Genomic DNA, 13,162 nt, shown 5'->3' with positions numbered 1-13,162 from the left:
GTCATAATTTTTTAAAACCTATGGAAATTATTGTGTTCAAAGTATTTAAAATCCCTCAGAAAAAGTGCTACATTACCTTACTAATTTCCCACATAACATTTTAAACCTTTAAAACTCTCCATGGAGCCACCACTCGGAACCCATCCTCCTTTAATCCCCAATCCCACTCCCATCTTCTTGCTTCCAACTTTCCAGAAGGGAAAAAAAAAGAGAAAAAGAAACCTGAGTATATCAGGTCTGGACTCCCTCAACAGCTCATTCTCATACTCTGGTTCAGCTAAGTATTTGCAGTGTTCAATACAAAATGAAAATACAGGTCTACTTATTTCAAAAAGCATGAAAAATGCAGTTAAGTGTACTAAAATATAAAGCTTTCTCTATTAAAAATATTTTATTAGGGTTCTGGTCAAGATGGAAACGTAGGTAGAAAGGCTTTGCTTCCTTGCAACCAAAAGAAGGATAAGAACCAATTTAAAAACAAAAACCAAACATAGCTGCCATAAAATCAAACTGCATGTAAGTCCAACAACCAAGGAGCTAAAGAAACATTCATCTAGACTGGTGTGCCGAGAAAAAAAAATATGGCCCAAATGAAAGAGCAGATCAAAACTCCAGAAAAAGAAGTAAGTGATGAGGAGATAGACAACCCATAAGATGCAGAGTTCAAAACACTGGTAATCAGGATGCTCACAGACCTGATTAAGCTCAGTTGCAAAATGAAGGAAGAAGTGAAGCCTATACAAAGTGAAACAAAGGAAAATATACAGGGAACCAACAGTGAAGGGAAGGAAACTGGGACTCAATTCAATGATTTGGAACAAAAGGAAGAAATAGATATGCAACCAGAACAGAATGAAAAAACAAGAATTAAAAAAAAATGAGTAGAGGATTAGGAACCTATGGGACAACTTTAAAAGCTCCAATATCCAAATCATAGGGGTGCCAGAGGGAGAAGAGGAAGAGCCAGAAACTGAAAACTTTTTGGAGCAAATAATGGAGAACTTCCCCATTCTGGCAAAGGAAATAGACTTCCAGGAAGTCCAGGAAGCTCAGAGAGTCCCAAAGAAGCTGGACCCAAGGAGGAACACACCAAGACATATCATAATTAAGTTGCCCAAGAAGAAAGATAAGGAGAGAATGTTAAAAGCAGCAAGAGGAAAGGAGAGAGCTACCTACAGAGGAGTTCCTGTAAGACTAATCAGCTGATTTCTCAAAAGAAATATTGCAGGCAAGAAGGGACTGGCAAGAAGTATTCAAATTGATAAGACGCAAGAACCTACAAACAAGATTACTCTATCCAGCAAAGCTTTCATTTAGAATGGAAGGGCAAATAAAGTGTTTCCCAGGTAAGGTAAAAAGTAAAAGGAATTCATAATCACCAAACCATTATTGCAGGAAATGTTAGAAACTTATTTAGGAAAAAGATAATGATCAAAACCATGAACAATAAAATGACAAACTCATTAACTATCAACAACTGAATCTAAAAAATGAAAACAAACTAAGCAGACAACTAGAACAGGAACAGATTCTTAGATATGGAGATCATTTGGAGGGATATCAGCTGAGAGGGGGAAGAGGGAGAATGGGGGAAAGATGCAGGAATTATGAACCCTAATTTGTAGGTACAAAGTAGACAGGGGGGTATTAAGAATAATATAGGAAATGGGGAAGCCAAAGAACTTATATGTATGATGCATGAACATGAACTAGAGGGGGATTGCTGGAGAGAATGGGTGGGTGGGGGGGGGGGGGTTTCTGGGCTGAGGGGGTACTAGCAAAGAGGGAAAGAGTAGGACAACTGTAATAGCATAATCAATAAAATCTACTTTAAAATGGTGTTTTTATTAATGGGAGAAATTATAGCATATATTGTATAAAGAAAGAAAAGTCAGGAAGAGAAAGAAAATTTAAAAAAAAAACACAAGAGATGGGAGAATTTGCTAGAGTGCTATCCATGAGCAGTGAGAAGGGATAGGCAGGGGACAAGGAGTCAAGGCTATATTCAAGAGCATGATTATGGTTGACCAAAGCATCTAAGCTATAAGAGGTGGGGGCAACTAAAATGGAGTGGAATGAGGGATAGTGAAAAGGCTGCAGGGATGGAGTGAAGAATTGCTGGATTCTGGGCTCTAGAAGAAATAAGCTGGAAACTTGGAAGACAGTGCCAAAAAAAGTGAAGTGATTGAATTTGAAATTATGGGAAAATGGCCATTTTATGTAAACGATAATGTCTAGGATTTTGTGGGATATTAATTGGAGAAAAGTTACATAGGTTGGAGGGAAAGATCATTGGAACAGCAGAGAGCAAGAAACTGAGAGGCCAGAGTTTTAGAAGGATTGCTTACATGGATACTGAAATCATTGCATTTTATAGAACTACTTTGGAGAGACTGGCAGTGATCCAGGAGCTAAAATCTTCCATAAAATCTCACTGTCTCACTTTTCAAGGTGACTATTTCACATGTTCTCTTTCTTCGTGCTTTCAACAACTGTCTGTCCCTTCCAGCTCTCAGCAGATGGTTTGTTTCTTATTTCACTAAGAAAATAAAATCAATCTGAAGAGAACTTCCAAATGCCATCACCATCCCTAACTCTTCACTCAACTGCACCCATGCTGTGTTCTCTGCCTTCCCTTCTGTTGGAGTGAAAGCATAATGTGGGTTCATATCTAAGGCAACCTTTTTTAAAAAAATTATTGATTGACTTTTAGAGAGATAAAGGGGGGAGAGGGAGAGAGATTGATCTGTTGTTCTCTGATTTACGCATTCATTGGTTTATTCTTGCATGTGCCCTGACCAGGGGTCAAACCTGCAACCTTGGCAGCATATCAGGGCAATGCTCTAACCAACTGAGCTACTTAAGGCAACCTATCTTGACAGGACAGACCTAAGACCTTTCCATCACTGCACACAATTCCATGGACAGTGCTGCTCTACAGTGTCCCTGATAGATGCCCATTTATTTTCTACTTGAATGGTGGGGAAATGGCTACTTTCCAAGATAGCATATTGATTTTTAGGTAGGTCTATTTGCTAGAACATAATTTTGAATAATTTAACCCTTAATGTACTTCCTCTGACTTCTGCATAAGAATCCTAGTTCTTTGGATAAATATAACACAAATTCACAAGTTCTTTTACCTAGTGGCTCTTTGTCTATTTTCAGACTATTTTCCTATCTCCTTCTTTTGTTCTCTTCCTCAGGCCAATCCTCCCAAATGCCTTCTGTGCTTCCTCCCATGGAAGAATGTGACTGTTTCCATATTCTTTCTGTTCTGGTGGCCCTCCTCCATATTTCTCCCATATTATGTTTTTCTAAATTGAACTCTTTATCTCAGTTGTGGTTTGATCAGCAGAAAACAGAACTACAACTTTTCTGTGCTCCAAGCATTTTATTTCCATGTATGGAACCCAAGTTTATTTTGTGTGTGTGTGTGTGTGTGTGTGTGTGTGTGTGTGTGTGTGTGTGTTTTAAAGCATCTCTTCTGGCAAAGAGGAAAGAGGGATTATGTTGTGCATATTAAGCTCATTGGTCACTAATATCCAGTCCCCACTTTCTTTTTAACACAAGTTCCTATCATAAGCCTGTATCAGACAAGTGATATTTTTTTAAAACCTGATAAGAACAGATACTATACTTGATCTTAGCCAAAAGGCCAAGAAGCAATCAGACAAGTAATACTTTAAAAAAACCCCTGTTTAATTTCTGGTTAATGAAACTGTTACATATTCCAGGGAAAAGGAATGGCAGAGGAGTGAGAAAACTCAGAAAGGGGAAAAATAATTAAATATTCAATGATGTATTTGTTTCACAAAATATTAAATATAAAAGAAAACAAAAAAGAGAAATGATAACCTTTAGCATAAAATGGTAATAAAATTCTCAATTGAAAATGGGCTGACAATAAGTTGCTTTTTCCCAATAAGTGACTTTTAAACCCTTCTTAGGTTAATGCATGTGCTAAATTATTAAGCAATACCTTTTTGCCATACTAATGCCTCTTTACTGCGAAAAAGCTGAGTTCATCTTTGGAGATACAGGGTTCCGTGTGAGTGTACTCCTGTGAATTGTGTGGGAATGCCTGTCCCATGCTCCTGTTCCCGCCTTGTTGAGGCCTTCAGGAATCATCCAGGATGGCTCTGTTCTACCTGAGGTATTTGCCTTATTAAAGCAGAATTCCCTTTCTTCCTTTCCTTTGGAATCACATGTGGAAAGGACATTCCCAACCATTAATCTGAGTTATGTGTTAAAATTGCCTTTTAATTAAGCCATTTCTCTCTACTCTTCTTGGACCAGCTTTTGAAGTGACAAATTTTCCCAAAGCAAGAAGCAGTAGCACATTTGCCACAACAACTGTGAATTGCTGAGGTCCCTGTAATTTAAGTACCTCGAGTCTTACCCTGAGTATTTCTTTACCACTCCATAATTCTAAAATTGGACCTCTGACAAAGAGCTTCATTTCACGTGTTTAATTAAGGTATCTGTTACACACTGTAGAGAGCAATACACCCCCATATGTTCTGAGCCAGTCCACCTTTGCTGCTCACCTGTTCTGTCTTTTCAAAAAACTTTAGAAAGCTGACACTTGAATATTTAGCTACTCCTTTTTAGGATGTTTTCAAAACATTGCCTACATGTGATGAGTAGTGAAATTCTTAATAATCCTTTGACTTGATTAGCTTCTCCATATCCATAATCTCACCACATCCCTACAGCCCCTCCTGAGACCGGCCAGGCAGAAGTTACTCCCCCCTTATACAAGAAGAATCTTTGGTATCAAGAGATAATGGGATTTGTGCAAGGTCATACAGAATTGGAGTGTGAGTTGTGATTCAAACATTAGGCTGACACAAACGGCAATGTATTTCTACCCTGCCATGGCACCTTCTCTACATTAGGGAAAGGGGCATCCATCTGAAATTCTCTCACTGTTTTCAAGAAACTGGCCTTTGAGGACTAGTCACTTCATCTAGGAAAGAAATAGCCAGGCATATTCTATGGCACACTGAATGATATCCAGTTCCCTGGTGACAAAATTAGCTACATGGTTTACAAGATATTCAGCAGTAAGTCTCAAATCATACAAACAACCATTTTCTAATATTCATTTATAATAGATTCTTGGAGATGCTCTATTGAACAGTGTTATGCAGAATGATGATATAATAAAACTTGGGGCCTGGAAGAGATTTTCATCTTTTAAACCTTTTTAAATGAGCTCTTTTTTAATCGATAAGGTAATACATAGAGAGAAAATTTAGATAGGTAAGGAGGTATATCTTCTAATACATATATAGGCATACTATATAACTTCCTACCCTATTTGAATGTTTTCACCCTATTTGAATATGTTCATTGGTCATTTACATATTCTTTGGATAAATGTGTATTTAGATCCTTTGCATATTTGTATTTCTGAGTGTTAAGTATTTTTTATGTATTCTGAATATAAGTCCCTTGTAAGATGTACAAATTGCAAATATTTTCTCCTATTCTGTGGGATGTCTTTCACTTTCATGATGTTGTTTTTTGAAACATGAAAGCTTTAATTTTTATTTAGTCCAGTTTATTTTTTCTTTTGTAGCATGGGGTTTCGGTGTCATATCTAAGAAACTATTCATTGCCTACCCTCAGATCAGGAAGATGTACTCCTCTGCTTTCTTTTGGGATTTAATGATTTTAGCTCTTACATTCACGCCTATGATCAATTTTGAGTTAATATTGTACATGTGATATAAGGGTCAGGTACAACTTTATTCTTCTGCATGTGGATATCCAGTTGTCCCAGCACCATTTGTTAAAAAGATTATTCTTTCTCCATTGAGTCATCTTGCTACCCTTGTCACAAAATCAATTGACCATGTGAGGCTTTATTTCTGGACTCTCAATTCTATCCTTTCAGTCTACATGTCTATCCTCATGCCACTACTATGTTCCTGAATACTATAGCTTTCAGTAAGTTTTAAAATCAGGAAGTATGGATCCTCCAACTTTGTCTTGTTTTATTTTTAATTGTTTTGGCTAGTCTGGGTGTCTTGCATTTCCTTCGACATTTGGCATAGTCAGCTTTCAATTTATTCAAAAGAGGCAGATGATATTTTGATAGAGTTTGTATTGAATGTACAGATCAATTTGGGGAGTACTGCCACCTTAACAACATTAAGTCTTCCAGTGCATGAACAAGGGATGTCATTCCATTTATTTAGTTCTTTAATTTCTATCAATAATGTCTTGTAGTTTCCAGAGCACAGTTTTTACTTCCTTTAAAAAATTTATTCATAAGTATTATATTCTCTTTGATGCTACTGTAAGTGAAATTGTTTCCTTAATGTCATTTTGGTTTGTTCATTGCTAATATATAAAATACAATTAATTTTTGTACACTGATCATGTGTCCTTCAACCTCGAACTTGTTAACTATCAATAGTTCTCATTGTTTTTTAGTCGATTGCTTTGGATTTTCTAAGTACACAATCATATTATCAGTGAGAAGAGGTAATTTTATGTCTTACTTTCTAATTTGGTTACCCCTTTCATCACTTTTTCCTGGTGGATCGCCCTCTCTAGAACTCCCAGAGTGCTGTTGGATAGAAGGGGCAGGTGCAGACAACTTTGCCTTTTTCCTGATCTTAGGGGAAAAGCACTCAGACTCTCATCAGTTAGGATGGTGTTAGCTTTGGGGTTTTTGTAGATTAGCATTGAAGTATTCGGGATAACAGGCACCATGTCTGCAATGTCTCAAAGGTTACAGGAAAGTAATTATGGTGAGTATGTCTGTGTGGCCACATGTGCATGTGCATGCCTACAGAGAGAGCAGAGAGACAGCAAACATGATCAGGCTGATGTGGTGAAGAGTTAACACTGGGGAATTCTACGGAGCCACACTTGAGTCTGTTTTTCCTGATCCCTTTTCTCCAACTGGCAGAATTCATTTGATGCCACCTCATCCCCTCAGAGGTGTAAGCCATGGGTCTGACAGCCACATTCTTGGTTTGATCCTTGACACAAACTCAGTATGTTTCTTATTTTTTTATCACTTACTATTTGGAGTTCAGTAGCAATTATTTCTTTCAGTGTTACAAGTTCTGAATTTCTAGACTCTCTCTTTTTTGTTACTGCTTATAACCTAACCAGGTATTTATGAACGCATCGGTCTTATGGTAACTTGTAAAGTGCACCAAATATTAACTAATATCTTTCCCTGAAATTGAAAGTCTAGAGGCACAACATCTGCTTTCCAAGTTATCCGACACAGTAGCATATTTTTCTACATGTTTTGCCACAAAATAACATGGGTCACTATTTATCCTGAAAATGTTTCAGATTGGCCAGTAGGAGATCTTTGAGACTGGTTCCTATGTCCTTTTGCTTATCATTCTTTGAACACATAGTTACTTTCTGGCAAAACTAGGTATTCCAGGCTCATTTTGTACTTTCCTTGCCTCAGTCTGACAGCCATTTATTCGAGCTCTGGTTCCTTGAATAGGGAATGGTACAGTGAAACCAAGATCTGGGCTTCAGTGTGCTTGTCGCTACAGGAGTATCATTTCTTCTAGGCTCTGTCAGCAGAAAAGGCTGAATGATATATGCAGGTGTACACATTCACAAACATGTTCACAAATACCTACCTGGAAAACCAAATGTTCACACTGATACCTCCACCTCCAATTCCAATTCAATACTCCAAAATTTATTCTGGCCTTCTCCTGTTCCAGATTGGTCAGCCCTTTCTCTAACAGTAAGAAGCCTAACCCTTGTTATCCTTGACATATTTACTAATCTGCTCAATCTCGCCATATATAATCAGACTACCAAATATTCAAGTGATATCTTTGGCCTTGGCTCTTTTGGGAGCTCAGACTATCTTGACTGCCGCGGCCAGCGAGGCAGTGGGTTCGAGACGCGCAGTGACGGACTGAAAAGAGAGAGCGACCAGTTGCTCTGGTGGCAAAAGGCAAGTTTATTGAAAACTCCTGTCATTATATAGTGAGATGTTCTAAAAATAGAATGCTTGCTACACGAAGAGAGTCTTTGTTCAAGAAAGTTTACACACCCCTTCAGGTCACGTACAGAACATCCTGGTTTAGATTAACTCCAAGGACACGACGCATCGCCCCAAGGCTCCGGCACCTCCCCTGTCCTTCTCTTGGGAACAATCCGATAACCAACAAGGCCGGGGTAATGTCAGGTCACCTCCCCGAGGCCAAGGAACAGGCCCAAGCATCATTCTCACAATGCAGGACCCTAACTCTTGACCCCCTTCCTGGGGGGCTTGGTTCCCCCACATCTCCCCCTTTCTTGTTTAGGACAATTAAGGCAGATATTCCTGCAATGAGCATTCCTACGAACCGTTTTGTGCGGGCCAACATTAAGTCATTAACCTTTTGGATGATAGCAAAACCAGGGTCCTCATACCAAGGGGTGGAAAGGTTAACAGGTACAAAGGCAAAAGAAGGTTGTTTCAATACAGCAAATGAACTAACATTCATAGATAAATTAAGGCAGTTAGTTAGATAGCACTGATCACAGGTTAGGTTATATACAGTATTATGAGAGACCTGCAAGTCTCCAGCAATGAACGCGAAAGAGTCGGGTACACAAGCTATCACAGAAACATTCTTCTGATTTCCAGACCAAGAGATGGCGTCCTGAGCTCCTATGTGCATCCACTGGACCGCTCTCTTTGCTATGGTAATATACTGAAGAGAGGCCACAGCTTTCCACAACATAGTCTGATAGGTTCTATTGTTTTTGGTCCAAATTCCGTAGAGAAGATTTTGAGGCCGCAACGAGCCGTTGCGAAAGTCACTCCAGTCACAAACCCCCTTGGTCGCAAACTGTTTGATTGAGATGGCAAATCCTCCAGGCCGGTCCCCATTGGCTGGGCGATGGGGTCCGACTTCTGCAAGTTGGAATGTCGGCAGGGGGAGTTCCCTACGCCAATCGTGGCGGAGGTATTGTTGCGTTTCAAATACAGCATATCAACACCCCAGTGAGTCCCATTACTAAAGTCACTGTCCCAGTCCTCATACCTCTGAATAAGAGTACAGTTTGCCAGAGAGGTGGAGAAGCAAAGTGGCTGCGTCGTAGATATGCCTGAATAATTGACCATCGCACTCACTGGTATCACGTGTCCGACGGAAGGGGTGCCCAGTACCTGGGTGTTGTTGACATAAACTGGAATGAACTCGTTGTCTTCCCAAGTGACTGGGTGCATGACAGGGGGGTTCGGGACGAAAGCCCAATACACCTCCGCGCTCACCGACAGCCTCAAGAGCCAGATAAGGCTAAGTAACAGCGCCAGCCGGCGCAGCTTCTTCTCCGGCCTCCTGATCCGAGGCTGTGTCGTCAGCGACATCTTCTCCATCCTTCTCGTCAGCTTGCGAATTTTGCTCCTGGGCATGACGAACACAGCGTTCAGGCAGCCAACGAGGAGTCTCAGCGTCTGTAGGAAAAACACACACATACCCTCTTCCCCATATTAATACTGGGTCTGGGCCATGGCGTGACCCGTCAATGGGATCTCTCCAATAAACTTGTGGGTATTGACTCATACGTGGGCTCCAATGACGGTCAGCTGCAGAGCGCCCCTCGGTATCTAGAGTGAGGAAATTTAAAACGAAAAGAGAATGGGCTAACAGTAATTTCGGGGACCGAGGATCATACCATCTCCCCCCTTTTTAGTTTAGTAAGCTGGTGTTTCAAAGTAAGATGGGCACGTTCAACAAGTCCTTGGCCCTGTGGATTATAAGGGATACCGGTTTTGTGAATAATTCGAAAAGAGAGACAAAAATTGTGAAAAGTACGGCTGGTATAGGCGGGAGCATTATCAGTTTTCAGTACACGAGGGGTTCCTAAAATGGCAAAACAGGAAAGGAGGTGAAGAATAACGTTACGGGTATTTTTCGCCGGGAAGAGCTGTAGCGCATAAAAAATGAGAACAGGTGTCAATCGTAACATGCAAATATTGAAGTTTTCCGAAGGAGGGAAGGTGGGTTACATCCATCTGCCAGAGATCATTAGGGCGAAGGCCCCTAGGGTTGACGCCAAAATGAGGAACAGGGGATAAGGGAGCACAGGAAGAGCATGACTTGACAATCTGTCGTGCGGCATCCCTGGTCAAGCGGAATTGATATCGTAACGAGCGGGCTGACTGATGGTGAAGGGCATGAGAATCTGTAGCTTGCTGTACCTGTGACAGATAGACTTGTGTATGAAGATCAGCAAAATGATTACCTTGCGCAAGAGGACCAGGGAGTCGGGAGTGACCTCGAATATGTCCGACAAAACAAGGGGAAGAACGAGATTGAAGGAGGGATTGAATTGTAAGGAATAATTGAAAAATAGTAGGGTTGTGAGTATGGATCAGAGGGACTGTTTCAAGGACAGATAAGGCACGAACGATATATTGACTGTCAGTGTAAAGATTGATTGCCTGCTGAAAAAGCTCTAACGCGCGGGACACTGCATAGAGCTCAACTTCCTGTGCAGATGAAAAGGAGGTGGACCATACATAAGTTTTATCAGGAGTAACTAAAGATGCTCTGCCATTAGAGGAGCCGTCGGTGAAGAGAGAAATGGCTCCTGCGATGGGGTCACTGACGACAACCTTAGGAAAAATGAAAGAGGCAACGTGCGCGAACTGTAGAATCTTGTCATGCGGGAGGTGATGAGCTATTTCACCTGCAAACCCTTCAAAGGCAAGAGCAAAGGAGTCATTAAAATTCATCAACCAAGAATATTGCTCTGCAGTATAGGGGATAATAATTGTGGGAGGATCTCTGCCTAGGACTTGTACAGATAATTTACGGCCTTGCTGAACGCGCTCCGCCACCAGGGTAGGGTAGGAAAGAAGGGCTTTCCGCGGGGTGGCAGAGCCATGGAGCCATTGCAAAACACTCTGTTGGTAGAGAACGCCTGTTGGTGTCAGCGAGGTGGGAATGATAATTAACTGCCAGGGCCGAGCGCGGCGACGGTCTCGGCTTCCTCGGCCCCGGGATGCGGCGAGCGCTGCTGCCGGGGGGCTGTAACACTCGGGAGGGCGGGCCCCCGCCCGACCCCCCGCGAGGGGGGGAACGAGACGGGGCCCCCCGAGCCACCTTCCCCGCCCGGCCTTCCCAGCCGTCCCGGGAGCCGGTCGCAGCGCACCGCCGCGGCGGAAATGCGCCCTGCGGCGGCCGGTCGCCGGCCGGGGCGGTCCCTCGGCGACCCCCACCCCGGCCCCGCCCGCCCGGCCCTCACGCACCCGCCGGGTGGCGGGGGAGGGGAAGGGCGGGGGGAGGGACCGGGAGGCACGGGGAAGCGGGAAAGATCCGCCGGGCCGCCCGGGCACGGCCGGGACCCGCCGCCGGGTTGAATCCTCCGTGCGGACTGCGCGGACCCGCACCCGCTTTACTTCTTAACGGTTTCACGCCCTCTTGAACTCGCTCATCCCTTAATTCTTTAAGCACAGACAATAATTCTTTCAGGGTTGGATCCGCCTCGCCGGCCGGCTTCTTATCCTCAGCCGAGGCGAGGAACACCTCCTGAGGGGGGCGACACGATGCTGTCTGCTCAGCAAGGTCCCCCCAATCAACTTCTGCTGGACCGGGAACCCGCGATTTCTCCGATAAGTTCACTTCTGACTGATCATACTTCGCGGTTCCCATTTTAGGGGGGTGCGGTCGGCGGAGGTGGAGGGGAATATAGATTCTCCGCCGAGCAGGCAGCACGGAGACTGTCCCCGCGTGCTGCGCTCCCACTTGGCAAGCTCAGAATCCCCCCCCTTAAGCAGTCTCGAACAAGAGACCAAAGAGAGAACGCATCTACAGGTGTCTTCTCAGGGACCATTAGCTTGATAATGCTCTTTGATGCGCTCCCCCACTTTCTTCCACGTATCTATATTTATAGTCCCTTCTTCCGGGAACCACGGGCAGATCTGCTGAATGAAATCTACAAAGTGATGGATTTGCCCTTTCGACGTGGAAATTCCCGTCCCCTCAATAGTGAACATAATACCTGCTCAAAAAGTTCCCTCTCAGTAGAAAGTGAAACCCCCCATTTTTATTAGCTCTCTTCGTCTGCTCCCTGCTACTTTCGTTTTTCTTTTTGTTTCGTATACTTACTGGGCCCCTGTAGCAGCGGTCCTGTCAGGCTCTGCTGTCGTCAATCTCAGGACTCTGGTGGTCCCCCGAAGACCTCTGGTTCCGGTCCCTTGTTCGGGCGCCACTTGCCGCGGCCAGCGAGGCAGTGGGTTCGAGACGCGCAGTGACGGACTGAAAAGAGAGAGCGACCAGTTGCTCTGGTGGCAAAAGGCAAGTTTATTGAAAACTCCTGTCATTATATAGTGAGATGTTCTAAAAATAGAATGCTTGCTACACGAAGAGAGTCTTTGTTCAAGAAAGTTTACACACCCCTTCAGGTCACGTACAGAACATCCTGGTTTAGATTAACTCCAAGGACACGACGCATCGCCCCAAGGCGCCGGCACCTCCCTGTCCTTCTCTTGGGAACAATCCGATAACCAACAAGGCCGGGGTAATGTCAGGTCACCTCCCCCGAGGCCAAGGAACAGGCCCAAGCATCATTCTCACAATGCAGGACCCTAACTCTTGACCCCTTCCTGGGGGCTTGGTTCCCCACACTTGACCAGCTTCCTTTTACCCTGCCTCCAGCCCTGCTGAGCACTGACTACATCAGCTGAGGGCCCCCATCCCAGCCAAAGGAAGGAGGAAGGGGCCAATTAAGTTTTTGAGACAGTGGTAATATCAAACAAATAGCAATCCTGGTAAATATGTTTGTGATTGTTGGCATCTGAAAAGGACCTTGGGCCCCCAACCCAAGGATTATTTATCAGTTCAGCAGGTACTGGTCTATATGACTATCCAGTAAATACATGTGGGTGGGATGGGAGTAGGTGGTACTGTTGCCTAAGAGTACTTCCCTGCTCAGCTTTAAGAACATTACTTTTTGCCCTGGCTGGTGTGGCTCAGTGGTTTGAGTGCTGGCCTGCAAATCAAAGGGTGCCATTTAGATTTCCAGTCAGGGCACAAGCCTGGGTTGTGAGCCAGGTCCCCTGTAGGGGGCTGTGCATAAAGCAACCACACATTGATGTTTCGCTCCCTCTCTTTCTCCCTCCTTTCCGCTCTCTAAAAATAAATAAATAAAATCTTATATATAT

At 43.3% G+C, this 13,162-nt stretch overlaps 1 non-coding gene across 1 annotated transcript; it reads right to left on the bottom strand.

Moving 5' to 3' along the window:
• Nucleotides 1-3,475: 3,475 nt before the first annotated feature.
• Nucleotides 3,476-3,670, bottom strand: LOC123822349. The gene has a single exon (XR_006786314.1). It is a non-coding gene; the product is annotated as a U2 spliceosomal RNA (small nuclear RNA).
• Nucleotides 3,671-13,162: the final 9,492 nt, after the last annotated feature.

Source organism: Phyllostomus hastatus, unplaced genomic scaffold, assembly GCF_019186645.2.
Source record: "Phyllostomus hastatus isolate PE091 unplaced genomic scaffold, TTU_PhHast_1.1 phas_contig_40, whole genome shotgun sequence".
Lineage (NCBI taxonomy): Eukaryota > Metazoa > Chordata > Mammalia > Chiroptera > Phyllostomidae > Phyllostomus > Phyllostomus hastatus.
The sequence above is the reverse complement of the archived record's forward strand: the minus strand, read 5'-3'. Positions and strand labels throughout refer to the sequence as shown.